The sequence below is a fragment of the Megascapheus bottae genome, chromosome 6 (assembly GCF_031878675.1).
Source record: "Megascapheus bottae isolate mThoBot1 chromosome 6, mThoBot2.hap1, whole genome shotgun sequence".
Taxonomy (NCBI): Eukaryota; Metazoa; Chordata; class Mammalia; order Rodentia; family Geomyidae; genus Megascapheus; species Megascapheus bottae.
The window spans coordinates 74619863-74633795 of record NC_143514.1 but is presented as its reverse complement, the minus strand read 5'-3'; the positions used below and the strand labels follow the sequence as shown (position 1 = coordinate 74633795).

The 13933-nt window shown below is 48.5% G+C and overlaps 1 protein-coding gene across 1 annotated transcript in view; it reads right to left on the bottom strand.

Moving 5' to 3' along the window:
• The window catches only part of Fbxo42 (F-box protein 42), a 57846-nt gene extending 51559 nt beyond the window's left edge, over window positions 1–6287 (bottom strand). Inside the window, exon 1 of the mRNA XM_090335741.1 lies at window positions 6172–6287. The gene's annotated coding sequence lies outside the window, so the exon portion shown is untranslated. The remainder of the gene's footprint in view (window positions 1–6171) is intronic.
• Window positions 6288–13933: the final 7646 nt, after the last annotated feature.

Below are 13933 nucleotides of genomic sequence, written 5' to 3'. Positions count from 1 at the left end.
GCCACTGTGTGTGTGTGTGTGTGTGTGTGTAAGTTCTGGGGCTTGAATTCAGCCAGTGTGTGTGTGTGTGTGTGTGTGTGTGTGTGTGTGTGTGTAAGTTCTGGGGCTTGAATTCAGCCACTGGGCAGTATCCCTCAGGCAGGAAAGTCCATGACTGGGCAGTGTCCCTGAGTTTTTGTGCTCAAGGCTAGTGCTCTACCATTTGAGTCACAGCTCCACTTCTGGGTTTTTGGTATTGAATTAGAAATTAAAGTCTCACAGGCTTTTCTGCCTAGTCTGGCTTCAAACCTCCATCCTATCCTCTGATCTCAACTTCCTGCATAGTTAGAATTACAGGCATGAGCCACCAGTGTCCAGTGTCCAGTGTCCAATTACCATCCAAAAGCTAGAAGTGTTTAGGAGGCTGAGATCTGAGGATTTCGGTTCAAAGCCAGCCCGGGTACCAAAGTCTGTGAGACTCTTATCTCCAATTAACCACCAGAAACCAGAAGTGGCACTGTGGCTCAAGAAGCAGGGTGGTAGCCCTGAACTGAAGAGCTCAGGGACAGCATTCAGGCCCCTAAGTTCAAGCCCCATCATGTGCACAAAACAAATAAACAAACCCTTAGGGGCAGGGCTGGGTATAATATGATAAGTGGTAGAGCATTTGCCTTGTACAAGGCTCTGGATCAGATCTCCAGGGTCTCTCATGCTAGTCCACATAAAAAATACTAAATAAGGGGCCGGGAGTTTGGCCTAGTGGTAGAGTGCTTGCCTAGCATGCACGAAGACCCGGGTTCGATTCCTCAGTACCACATACATAGAAAAAAGCCGGAAGTGGTGCTGAGGCTCAAGTGGTAGAGCTCTAGCCTTGAGAAAGTCCAAGGACAGTGCTCAGGCCCTGAGCTCGAGCCCAGGACTGGCAATAATAATAATAATAATAATAATAATAACAATACAAAATAAAAACAGGGGCCAGGAGTGTAGCCTAGTGGTAGAGTGCTTGCCTACCATGTACAAAGCCCTAGGTTTGATTCCTCGGAACCACATACACAAGGTGAGAAGTGGTACTGTGGCTCAAGTGGCAGAGCACTAGCCTTGGGCAAAAAGTGTCCAAGGACAGTGCCTAGGCTCTGAGTTCAAGGTCCAGGACTGGCCAAAAAAATAAATAATAATAAAAAAGAAAATAAAAATCAAAACAAGCAAGCACGACTCCAAAGTTGTCACCATCGAGTAATCTAAGCAACTTTAATTACAGCAGCAATGTTTGTGTTTGTTGCCTGGGTCTATGACTAAAACTGTTGGATTTCTGACAACAGAAATCATCGCTGGAGCCTGCCATGTGGGAAGGGAAGTGTCATGACACATAGTGAATGAATGAATAAAAGGGGAAAGAAAGCTGGGAGCCAGTGGCTCATGCCTGCAATCCTAGCTACTCAACTGACTGAGTTCTGAGGATCCCAGCTGAAAGTCAATCTGGGCAGGAACATCTGTGAAGCTCTTACCTCCAGTTAACCAGCAAAAAGCCAGAAGTGGAGGTGAGGCTCAAGTGGTAAAGCACTAGCCTTGAGTGAAAAAACTAGAAGACTGCACTCGGGCCCAGAGTTCAAGTCTCAATACTGGCTAGCACGCACATACCACACACAAAGGGGGAGGGGAGAAACTCATGACAATTTATTTTTTTGTGTGCCTAGCATTTAAACTCAGGCTTGTTTGCCTGATGCTCTACCATTTGAGCCACATCTCTAGCCCAGATTTTTGCTAATTGGAAATGGAGTCTCACAGATTTCTCTGCCTAAGCTGGCTTTAAATTTACATTCTCCAGACCTCAGCCCCTTGAGTAGCTAGGACTGCAAGTGTGAATCACCAGGGTCCCATTTCACGACATCATTTTTTTTTTTGGGGGGCCAGTCCTGGGCTTGAGCTCAGGGCCTGAGCACTGTCCTTGGACTTTCTCAAGGCTAGAACTCTACCACTTGAGCCTCAGCACCACTTCTGGCTTTTTCTAAGTATGTGGTACTAAGGAATTGAACCCGGGTCTTCATGCATGCTAGGCAAGCACTCTACCACTAGGCCAAACTCCCGGCCCCTATGACATCATTTTTAAGTTGGTTTTGTTTCCCCCCTAGTCCTGGGGCTTGATTGAACTCAGGGCCTGAGCACTATCCCTGAACTTCTTTTCCCTCAAAGCTAGCACTCCATCATTTGAGTTATAGCATCACTTCTGGTTTTTTCTTTTTCTTTTTTTCCAGATCTGGGCTTGAGCTCAGGGCCTGAGCCTTAGCACCATTTCCGGCTTTTTTCTATGTATGTGGTACTGAGGAATCGAACCCGGGTCTTTGTGCATGCTAGGCAAGCACTCTACCACTAGGCTAAACTCCTGGCCCATTTATGGCTTTTTCTATGTATGTGGTACTGAGGAATAGAACTCAGGGCTTCATGAATGTTAAGCACTGAGCCACATTCCCCATTTTTAAAAAGTTTTTATAAGCCAGGCATAATGATATAACTCTGGGCTAAGTGTATTCCAGCACTCAAGAGACTGAGGCAGGTATACCCAGGGTTCAAGACCATCCTTGGCTACATTAAAAAAAAAAAATTAGGGGCCAGGAGTTTGGCCTAGTGGTAGAGTGCTTACATAGCATGCACAAAGACTCAGGTTGGATTCCTCAGTACCACATACATATTTAAAAAAAAAAAAAAAAAAGCCAAAGTCAGGCACTGTGACTCATTCCTGTGTAATCCTAGCTACTCAGGAGGCTGAGATCTGAGAATCAAGGCTCAAAGCAGCCTGGGCACAAAAGGACCTGAGACTCTTATCTCCAATTAACCTCTAGAAAACAGGAAGAGGGGCTTGACTCAAGGGTAGGGCGCTAGCCTTGAGATGAAGAGATCAGGGACAGCACCCTGGCCCAGTGCAAGCCCAAAGCCGGAAGTGGTGCTGTGGATCAAGTGGTAGAGCTCTAGCCTTGAGAAAAGGCCTAGGACAGTGCTCACCTGAGTTCAAGCCTTAGGACTAGAAAATAAGGAAAGAAATAATAATTAAAGTTTCTGTAAAAAGCAAGTCACTGACTAGGTGCTGGTAGCTCAGGCCAGTAATCCTAACTACTCAGAAGACTGGGATTTGAGGATCATGGTTTGAAGCCAGCCAGCGCAGGAAAATCTGTGAAACTCTAATCTCTTACAAACTGAAAAGAAGTGGAGCTGTACCTCCACTGTAGAGCACTAAGCCCGGAGGGGGGTGGGGGAGAGGAATCTGAGGAACACAGACCAGGCTCTGAATTCAAGGCCCAGAACCAACAACAACAAAAAGCCAATCAATCACAAAAGGCAGACTATCTGCAAAATACGAAAGGCTAACAAGTGCTCTCAGCAAGACTTCCTTCACTCCACTGGTTGGATTCAGTGACCTTCTTATATATATTACAACAAGCATAGGGGTCACCTTGTCTGGCTCCTAACCAGACCCTGGACACCTTCCGAACAAAATTGTCTTACCCCAGCATCTCAAACAGGGGCCTTTCAAAGCATACTGCACAGGCTAGATATAGTCAACCTTATGTTTACCTTCTATTTTACATCTACAAAGCTTCTTTTTTTACATCTACAAACACTAGTTCTTGTGAAGTAGGAATATCATCACTGAACCAAATGGCTTTCAGTTTTATAGAGTTGCCAAGCTAATTCTAGCTATTCAGGAAGCTGAGATCTGAGGATTGCAGTTCAAAGCCAGGTGAGGCAGGAAAGTCCATGAGACGCTTATTCCATTTAACCACCAGAAAATCAGAAGTAGAGCTATGGTTTAAAGTGGTAGAGCACTAGCCTTGAGCAAAGGAGCTCAAGGATGGCGTCCAGGCCCTGAATTCAAGACCCATGGATAAGGGGAGAAAAAAAAAAAATTTGTCAATGTACAAAAATAAACAGTTAACCTATTTGTACTTTTTTTTCTTTTTTGTGTGGGGGGAAGGGGCGTGTGCTTGAAGTCAAGTTCTGGGTGCTGTCCCTAACTTATTTTTGCTCAAGGCTAGCTCCACTTTGGCATTTTGTATTATTAATTGGTGATAAGGGTATCACACAGTGATCCTCAGATGTGGGCCTCCTGAGTAGCAAGGATTACAGATGTGAGCCACTGGCATCTTGGCTCATGATCCTTTATTAGTGACTTAATATACAGAATAGTTCCAATTCTCTACTGCTGGTTCAAGTTTACATCTTTAGCCAAGGCACTGAAATTTTATTTAATAGATTTAATCTAATAGGAAAGTAGAATAAATGAAATATCAATTAATATTAAATATTATTATTAAATGAAATAGTTGTCATTTAACTTACTGTCATTAAAAGCTTTCTTTTTTTTTTTGCCAGTCCTGGGCTTGAGCTCGGGGCCTGAGCACTGTCCTTGGGCTTTCTCAAGGCTAGAGCTCTACCACTTGAGCCTCAGCACCACTTCTGGCTTTTTTCTATGTATGTGGTACTGAAGAATTGAATCCGGGTCCAAGCACTCTACCCCTAGGCTCCGCTTTTTTCTGTTTCTTTTCCTTTTTTGCTAATGCTGGTGTTTGAATTGAGAGCCTGGGCATTGTCCTTTAGCTGGTGCCTACCACTTGGGCCATACTTCTACTTTTGGCTTTTTGGTGGTTAGCTAGAGATAAGAGTCTCCTGGACTTTCCTGCGGAGGCTGGCTTAAAACTGGGATTCTCAGGGTAGGGAGTGTAGCCTAGTGGAGTGCTTGCCTATCATGCACAAAGCCCTGGGTTTGACTCCTTGGAACCCATATACACAGGGAAAAAAAAGCAAAAAGTGTCCAAGAACAGTGCCCAAGGATTGAGTTTGAGCCCCAGGACTGGCAAAAAATAAAATAAAATTTAGAACTGGGATTTTCAGATCTCAGCCTCATTTGTAGCTAGGATTACAGACATTCAAGAGCCAATGATGCCATCTTTAAAAGCCTTCAGAAGTGCATAACACACCCATGCACAGTGTAGACTATTAACATATTTGTACTGAATAAGTGAACAGTGAAGAACACAAAATGATAATATACACAACAGAAAAACCACTGGATCTGATCATATGAATGAATAAACTCAAAACTAGGATTCACACACACATTACTCTTCAAGGTAAGTGCTCCAGACTGAATTCTAAATAATGAGATCGCTTCTCCAATCTTCTTTGTCCCTTTAAATACATGATGTCATCATTCTTAAGCACAGTAAAACCAATTTGTTACAAAAAGATAGTTGATGTATCTGAGCAAAGACAATGACCCCGAGTCCCCTAAAGCATAACTTCACCCTTCTTCAAAGATCAGACCACCTTTCCTGAGAGAAACCCACGCCAGTCTCTCAAGTAGCACCAGAACAACTGCTACAGAAAGTTGTGCTCAGAAATGAGTGCAGCACAGTCCATGTCACTCCCAGCAAGGGAAAACGGGCCGTGTGTCTCATCTTCATCTAGAACGATCGGGATCCCACCACAGAAAAGTGCAATTGAGAAATGAAGCTTTTCGTTCCCTGCGTACATGCGGGGAGACTCAACAGACAAAGCCACCCGTGGTCGGGAAGCTTCCCGAGGCGAAGAGAGGTCCCTGGGCGCTCAAGTTCCCGGGCAGCGCACTGCCCGGACCTTGCGGCTGTGCGTTCTCCGTGCGCCAAGTCGTTCCCACCTCCACAGTTCCGCGGGGTGCGGACACAACGCTCCCCTCTCGGGTCCCCTCGAAGATGGCTATCTCCACGCGGGGGAGAGCAACGCTCCAAAGCTAGGGGCTTTATTCTCTCGTTTCTTTCTTTTTTGTGTGACTCAGTTCCGCGTTCAGCCCTTCAGCGAGGTGCGGCCGCCTCCCCCCACCCCGTCCCGCCCCAGGGGCCGCACCCCCGATTCCGGAGCCCACCCTTCCCCCGAAGGCCCTGGGGGGCGGCGTGAGGCGACGCGACACCCCGAAGGCCGCACACACACCCCGTTTCGAGGGGCCGAGGACGTGGGGACGGGTCCGCGTCTGTCCCCAGAGCGGGCTGAAAAGGGGGCTCCACCCCCTGCCCGGCCTCACCCCGGGGACCGAGGAGGACGACCGCAGGCTCCCAGCCCCCCGAGCCCTCGAGGCCGACCCCGCCCCGCGCAGGACGCCGGGCCAGCGCCGCTCCCGGGAGCCCCACCGTCTCCCGCCGGGGCCCGGAGGGGGAGAGGCCTCACCTGCCCGCCCGCTCCACGCCCTCGGGCTCGCCTCGCCGGCGACAGTGACGGGAGCACCAGCGACAGGACCGCAGCAGAGGCGCCCTGCCTCAGACTGCGTTAGCCGTGCTCGGGGGGGGGGGGGGCAGCGTGGGGGGACCCTCACAGCTGGCGGGACCCTGGGCCACCAAGAGCCGCCATCTTCCTCCACTCCAACGCCGCCGCCGCCGCCGCCGCCGCCGTCGCCACCGTCACCGCCACAGCCGCCGCCGCCGCCGCCGCCGCTCTGGCCGGAGGCAGACAGACGTGAGTGCGCATGCGTCGGACCACGCCGCGGAGGAGACGCGCGCGCACTCACGTCAGCGCGGCGGGACGGCGCGGGGCGGCCGCTGGGCGGCGCCATGTTAGCAAGGCCCTCCGCGGACGGACCTGCGCCCAGCCTCGGCTTGCGCCGTCGGGCACCCGAGCGGGGTTCCCCCCTCCCCCCCCCCCCCCCGACACACCACACACAGAGTGAGAGATTGACACCAACGCGACAGCCAAGGGATGCGCTCACTCGTCACCCCGGCCGCCCGGGGAGCACCGAAGAGGGCCGTGGCCGATGGAAGAGCCCTCGGAGGCGGTCGTCTGAGATCGCATGGCTTCAGCTGTGCACACGACGCCTCTGAAAGCGGCAGCGACAAGCAGGACGCCGGTGGCTCGCGCCTCTCTGGCTAACTCGGGAAGCTTAGGTCTGTGGATCGTGCTTCGAAGCCAGCCTGAGCGGAAAAGTCTGTGAGACTCCTCGGCCAGTGACCCACCGAAAAGCCGCAAGGGAGGCTGTGGCTGGAGCGGTGGGGCGCCGGCGGCCGTGAGCCGGGGCTCCAGACACCCCTCCAAGTCCGCCGCACCACCGACCGCAGGTCCTCCTTCTGTGCATCGGATGGGCGGTTTTCTTGTGAGCTTGGCACTGGCATTCCTCTGGGACGCGCCAGCGCCGTATTTGCGTGTGTGTGAGCCGGTCCTGGGGCTGGGACTCAGGGCCCCAGCACCGTCCCTGGGCTTCCTCAAGGCCAGCGCGCCAACACTTGAGCCTCAGCACCACTTCCAGCTTTTTTCTATGTATGTGGTACCGAGGAACAGAGCCCAGGCCTTCGTGCTTCTAGGCAAGCACTCTACCACTAGGCCAAACTCCTGGCCCCCAGAGGCGGTACCTAATTAACAATTGACATAACCACCTCCTTCTCAGACCATACTTCACAAGAAACCAAAGTTCACATGATAAGACTCTCCTGTACCCGGATGTCATCACTACCTACAGTTTTTTTTTGGGGGGAGGGAGGGGGGAGAGGGAGTGAAATTGTACTGGAGTTTGAATTCCGGGCCTGCTTGCTTAGCAAATACACTACCACGCCTCCAGCTTTGACTGTGCCAACTTTTTGAACTTTCACCTGGAGGATAAAACTGCAAGATACACTCAATTTTAGAGTTCCATTGATCCCATCGTCCCACAGGTGCACAAACAGACCAAAGAGGAAAACCTTTGGCAAAGGTCTCAAAGAGATCTCTACGATTAACTAGGGCTGGTCTTCTGGTTGCCTGTTTAATGAAAAGCTATTTCCTTTGCAGCATCTTCAAATGATAATCAAGATTTAGTTATTTTTGGTCTCCTTTCCAACTCAGTCTCAAGGAAAAACAAAACAAAATCAATCCCAGGAATGCCGGATTCTTTTTGTTTAGGCTCATAAATTATAGGGAACTCTCTCCCTCTGCTGGTGGCATGGTATAACTACAATGGGTAAAACTATAGGGGGAATTTAGGAAAAACTAAAGAGTTTCAAGACTCTCTGAGTTTCATCCATCTTGCCATAACAAGACTCAGGAGAATTCACCTTAAAGTATGAGGGCACACTGGTTGCCAGTGGCTCAGGCCTGTAATCCTAGCTACTCAGGAGGCTAAGATCTGATCATGGTGGTTCTAAGCCAGCTCAGTCAGGAAAGTTCATGCTACATTTATATACAATTAATCACCAATAAGCCAGAAGTGGAGATGTGAATCAAGTAGTAGAGCTCTAACTTTGAGCACCAAAGCTCAGGAACAGCAACCAGGCCCTGAAATCAAGCCCTAGAACTGACACAAAAAGTGGGGAAGGATTCACAAGAGAACATATTCCAAATAATAATCCCAGAGAATAGACAAGACAAAACCTTTTATCCTTGAAGATGGTGAAGCAGTTAGGAAAATTACTTGGGTTTCTAACGATTTGGATGGGGTTTTTTGGTCAGTTATGGGGCTTGAAGTCAGCCCAGGATCTGGCCCCTGAGCTCTTCACCCAAGGCTACTGCCCTACCCCTTGAGCCACAGTGCCACTTCCGGTTTTCTGGTGGCTAACTGAAGATAAGAATCTCACAGAATTTCCTGCCCAAGTTATGAACCGCGATCCTCAAATCTCAGCCTCCTGAGTAGCTAGGATTACAGGTGTGAGCTGTGGTGTCCAGCAAACTTGTATGTTTTAATGTATGTTAGACTGCTCTATCACTTGAGCCATCAGCCCTTTAGGTTTTATTCTTTTTTTTTTTTTTTTTGGCCAGTCCTTGGCTTGGGCTCAGGGCCTGGGCACGGTCCCTGCATTTTTTCTCAAGGCTAGAGCTCTACCACTTGAGCCACAGCACCACCTCTGGCTTTTTGCTACATATGTGGTACCGAGGAATCGAACCCGGGTCTTCGTGCATGCTAGGCAAACACTCTACCACTAGGCCAAATTCCCGGCCCTCTTTTTTTTTTTTTAATTGGCTTACACTCTCCCATACCACTTCCTCTCCTCTTCTAAGAAACAGTATCACCAATTTTTTTTTCCTGTTTCATAGTTGTAGATAGTGCATGTTGACAGAATTCAATCTTTCTGTCCCCCAGTACTGGGTCTTGAATTTAGGACCTGGGCTCTGTCCTTTAACTTTTTCCATTTAAGACTGGTGCTCTACCATTTGAGTCACATCTCCACTTCTGGCTTTTGGCAATCATTTGGACTTTACTTCACTGGCTAGCTTTGAATCTCAATGCTTAGATGTCAGCCTCCTCAGTGGGCAGGATTACCGGTGTGAGCCACCAACACTAGTCTCGATCTTCTTTCTTCTTCTCCCAGATATGCATCCTCTTCCTAGTCCCTACCGGTCCACAGAGTCTATTTCTTTTTCTCTCATTCTCCTACTGATTATCAACTTCACTGAGTTTCTCTGTGCTGCTCTCATATAGACCTGCAGTGTGTTACACTTCTTTACTCTTTTTCTTTTTTCAGCCCCCCCCACCACATTTATTCTGGGTAGTCTCTTAGCTTGAGTCACATTGTGTACTCTGTGTTTCACCATGTAAATCATTATATGTATGAATATTGTATTTATGTACATGTCCATGACTATGAATGCTTTTTAGGTCTAACTTTCACATAGAAATGAAAATGTATATGTGTGTGTGTGTGTGTGTGTGTGTGTGTGTGTGTGTGTGTGTGTGTGTGAGTTCTGGGGCTTGAACTCAGAGCCTGGGTACTGCTTTATTTTGTTTTGCCAGTCCTGGGGCTTGAACTCAGGGTGTGGACACTGTCCTTGGGCTTCCTCAAGTCTAGAGGTCTACCACTTGAGCCACAGCACGACTTCCGGCTTTTTCCGTGTATGTGGTACTGAGAAATTGAACCCAGGGCTTCATGCATGCTAGGCATGCACTTTACCACTATGTGCCATGCTCCCAACCCAGCTCAAAGCTACTGCCCTAACCATTGAGTCACAGTTCCACTTCCCCTTTTCTAATGGTTAATTGGAGATAAGAATCTCCCAGTCTTTAATGCCCTGGCTGGCTTTGAGCGGTGATCCTCAGCTCTCAGCCTCCTGAATAGCTAGGATAACAGGTGTGAGCCACTACGCCTGGCTTTAAGCTTTTTTGCTTAAGGCTAACACTGTTATCACTTGAGTGACAGCTCTACTTCTGGCTTTATGGTGATTAATTAGAAATAAAAGTCTCATAGACTTCACTGCCTGAGCTGGCTTCGAATGGAGATCTGTGGAACTCAGCCTCCTGAGTAGCTAAGATTGCAGGTATAAGCTATGGGTACCTAGCTTGAGACTATGCACGTAGAGATGACAATAAGGGGCCTAACTATAAGAAGTGGAGCCAGGTGCTAACGGCGTAATCCAGGTGCGTAATCCTAGAATGCAGAAGGCTGAGATCTGAGGACTGTGGTTTGAAGCCAACCAGGAAGAAGAGTTCACTTGAGACTCTTATGGTCAATTAACTACTCAAAAACCAGAAGTGGAATTGTGACTCAAATGGTAGCCCACTAGACTAGCTTTGAGCACAAAGTCAAGAGTAATATTCAACAACATGATTACAATTCAGAATAATCACTAAGAATACAAATAGCAAAATTTCACAATAGGAAGTGGGTTACTTTATAAAGATTAATGGTGTACTAAAAATCTAAGGGAAACCAGATGCTAAGACACTCAGCCTGGTTCTAGCAGTCTAATGACACACTACCACAAATCACATCTTTCTTTCTTTCTTTCTTTCTTTCTTTCTTTCTTTTTTTTTGTGGGTCATAGGGCTTCAACTTGGCCTGGGCACTGTCCCTGAACTCTATAGCTCAAGGCTACCACCCTACCCTTCAGCCAAGCCTCACTTACTCTTTTCTAGAGGTTAATTGGAGATAAGAGTCTCAAGTCCTTTTGTGCCTGGGTTGGCTTTGCACCTTGATCCTCAGATCTCAGCCTTCTGAGTAGCTAGGATAACAGGTGTGAGCCACCACACCCAGCTCAGGGAACTCTTTTTTTTTTTTTTTTTTTTTTGCCAGTCCTGGGCTTGAGCTCAGGGCCTGAGCACTGTCCTTGGACTTTCTCAAGGCTAGAGCTCTACCACTTGAGCCTCAGCACCACTTCTGGCTTTTTTCTATGTATGTGGTACCGAGGAATCGAACCCGGGTCTTCATGCATGCTAGGCAAGCACTTTAACCACTAGGCCAAACTCCCGGCCCCCCAGGGAACTCTTATATGCAGTTAACCACTAGAAAGCTGGAAGTGGCCCTGTGGCTCAAGTAGTGAAGTGCTAGCCTTGAGCAAATAAGTTCAAAGACAGTGCCCAGCACTACATTCAAACCCCAAGACCAAAAATAAATAAATAAGTAAATGTACTGCTAGATGGTGGGAGTACTGTGATCAGTCCAGTTCCTGTGGCTCATACCTGTAATCCTACTCAGGAGGCTAAGATCTGAAGATATAACTCAAAGCTAGCCCAGGCAGGAAACTCTCCAATTAACTGCCAGAGATCACAAGTGGTACTATAGCTTAAAGTAGTAGAGTGCGCTAGCCTTGAATAAACTATCTAAGGAACAGGGACCAAGCCTCAAGTTCAAGTCTCACGACTGGCAACCAAAAATAGGAGGCAGGGCCAGGTGCCATGGCTCACGCTTGTAATCCTAGCTACTCAGGAGATCTGAGGATCACAGTTCAAAGCCAGCCAAGGCATTGAAGACTGGGAGCCTTTTATCTCCAATTAATCATTAGGAAATGAGAAGTGGGGCTGTGGCTCAAGAGTTAGGGTGGTAGCTTTGAGCTGAAGAGCTCAGGAACAGTGCCCAGGCCCAGAGTTCAAGCCCCATAACCCACCAAAAAAAAAAAAATAGGATCATGGAATTTTTGTTTTGTGTTGTGTTATTTTTTGTTTTGCCAGTCCTGGAGCTTGAAGTTTGGACCTGGGTGTTGTCTCTGAGCTCTTTTTTCTCTAGGCCTTGAGGCTAGCACTCTACCACTAGAGTCACAGCACCACTTGTGGAGTTTTCTGTAATTGATTGGAGATAAGAGTCTCGTAAATTGGCCGGGAGTTTGGCCTAGTGGTTAAAGTGCTTGCCTAGCATGCATGAAGACCCGGGTTCGATTCCTCGGTACCACATACATAGAAAAAAGCTGGAAGTGGTGCTGAGGCTCAAGTGGTAGAGCTCTAGCCTTGAGAAAGTCCAAGGACAGTGCTCAGGCCCTGAGCCCAAGCCCAGGACTGGCAAAAAAAAAAAAGAGTCTCATAAATTTTGCTACCTGATCTGACTTTGAACCACGATCCTCAGATCTCAGCCTCCAGAGTAGTTAGGATTACAGACAAGAGCAACCAGCACTTAGCCAGAAGATTATGGTTTGAAATCCCATCTCAATTAATAAGCAGGATATTGGTGGATTACAAGGATGGATGATCCTTGTTGCCAAACAGCTGTTATTTGGAACAGGGACGAGGCTCCCAAAAGGAAGGCAGCCTCTATGTGGTCCCTTGAGTACTAAGTTCCTAATGCTGCAAAAAATAATTCGAAGACCAAAAAAGTTTATTGGTAAAGCCAAGTAAAGGAAACATGAGTGTAGGCATGTCTGATAACTGGTGCAATAAACGTTCTAACATCATAGGTATTTATGGTAGGAAAGGTTGGGGTTTGGTTCATGTTTACCTTGGAATGTGAGCACATTCCCCTTTGAACTGATACCTGGTATGTTTAATCATTCTCGCTGTTACACTGTTTATCAGTGGGGCCCAGAGATTTTAGGATTGAAGTTATTATGACATAGATGTTTGAGCATCCATTTGAACTTGGGCTGGGGAACAGCCAGTCCAAGGGCCCCCCAAAAAAGCCCTCAAAATCACTTGGTACAGAGTGTGACAGACATGACACATTTGCTTTCTGGTTAGTGGGTCTCCTTCTGTTTCCTATAAAGATGTGTCACCAATTCAGCACCCTGTCCTAATTTCTAATTTCTTCATTCTTTTTATTGTTGTTGGTAGTGGGACTAGAACTCTGGGCCTGAGCACTGTCCCTGAGCTCTTCAGCTCAAGGTTAGCACTCTACCAGTTTGAGCCACAGCACCACTTCCCGTTTTCTGGTGGTTAATTGTAGATAACAGCAGTCTCACACCTTTTGTGCCCACGCTGGTTTTGAACCAAGATCCTCAGTTCTCAGCCTCCTGCGTAGCTGGGATTACAGGTGTGAGCCACTGGGGCCTGGCTTCTTCGTTTTACTTCTTTATTTTGTCGGTCATGGGGCTTGACCTCTGGGCCTGGGTGTTGTCCCTGAGCTCTTCAGCTCAAGGCTACCACAGTGCCACTTCTGATTTTCTAGCAGTTGGGTGTAGATGAGAGTCTCGCAGCCCTTAAGTGCCCCGGCTGGCTTTGAACCGGTATCCTCAGATCTTACTCTCCTAAGAAGCTGGGATTGCAGGCGTGAGTCACTGGGCTTGGCACGTTATTTGTTTTCCTTGCCCGCCTGACCTCCATCAGACTAAGGGCCTCCCTGCAGCGTGGTGTTCTACCCCCTGAGACACACCTCTACTCCAGGTTTGTGCTGGCTAACGGGACAAAAGGGTCTTTGAGATTTTCCTGCTCAGGAGAGCTCGGATTACAAGCGAAGCCACCAGTGGGGGCTCGTTTATTAATTTACTTTTTTAAATATCGATCGATCGAGTTAAAGCCTCACTAGTTCTGCCAGTGCGGGCCTTGAACTCGTGGTCTTGCTCCCGCCCTCGAGGCGGGATTCCAGGAGGGACGGAATCGCAGGCCTGAGCCACCGCGCCCCAAGAAACTCATCAGAAGCCGCAGGGAAAGGCAGGAAGAGAACCGCCCTTAGCAAAGATGGTTCCGAAGGGCTCGCTTTCCCGGACGCCAGCCGGGGCGGCGCACGGTGACCTCAGGAAAGATGGCGGCCGTCGGGCTTCCCTGCCCTCTTCCAGCATGGCGGCGCAGGCTGCCGGGGCCCGGGCCGGAAGCGCCTTCCGGGCGGGCGGGCGG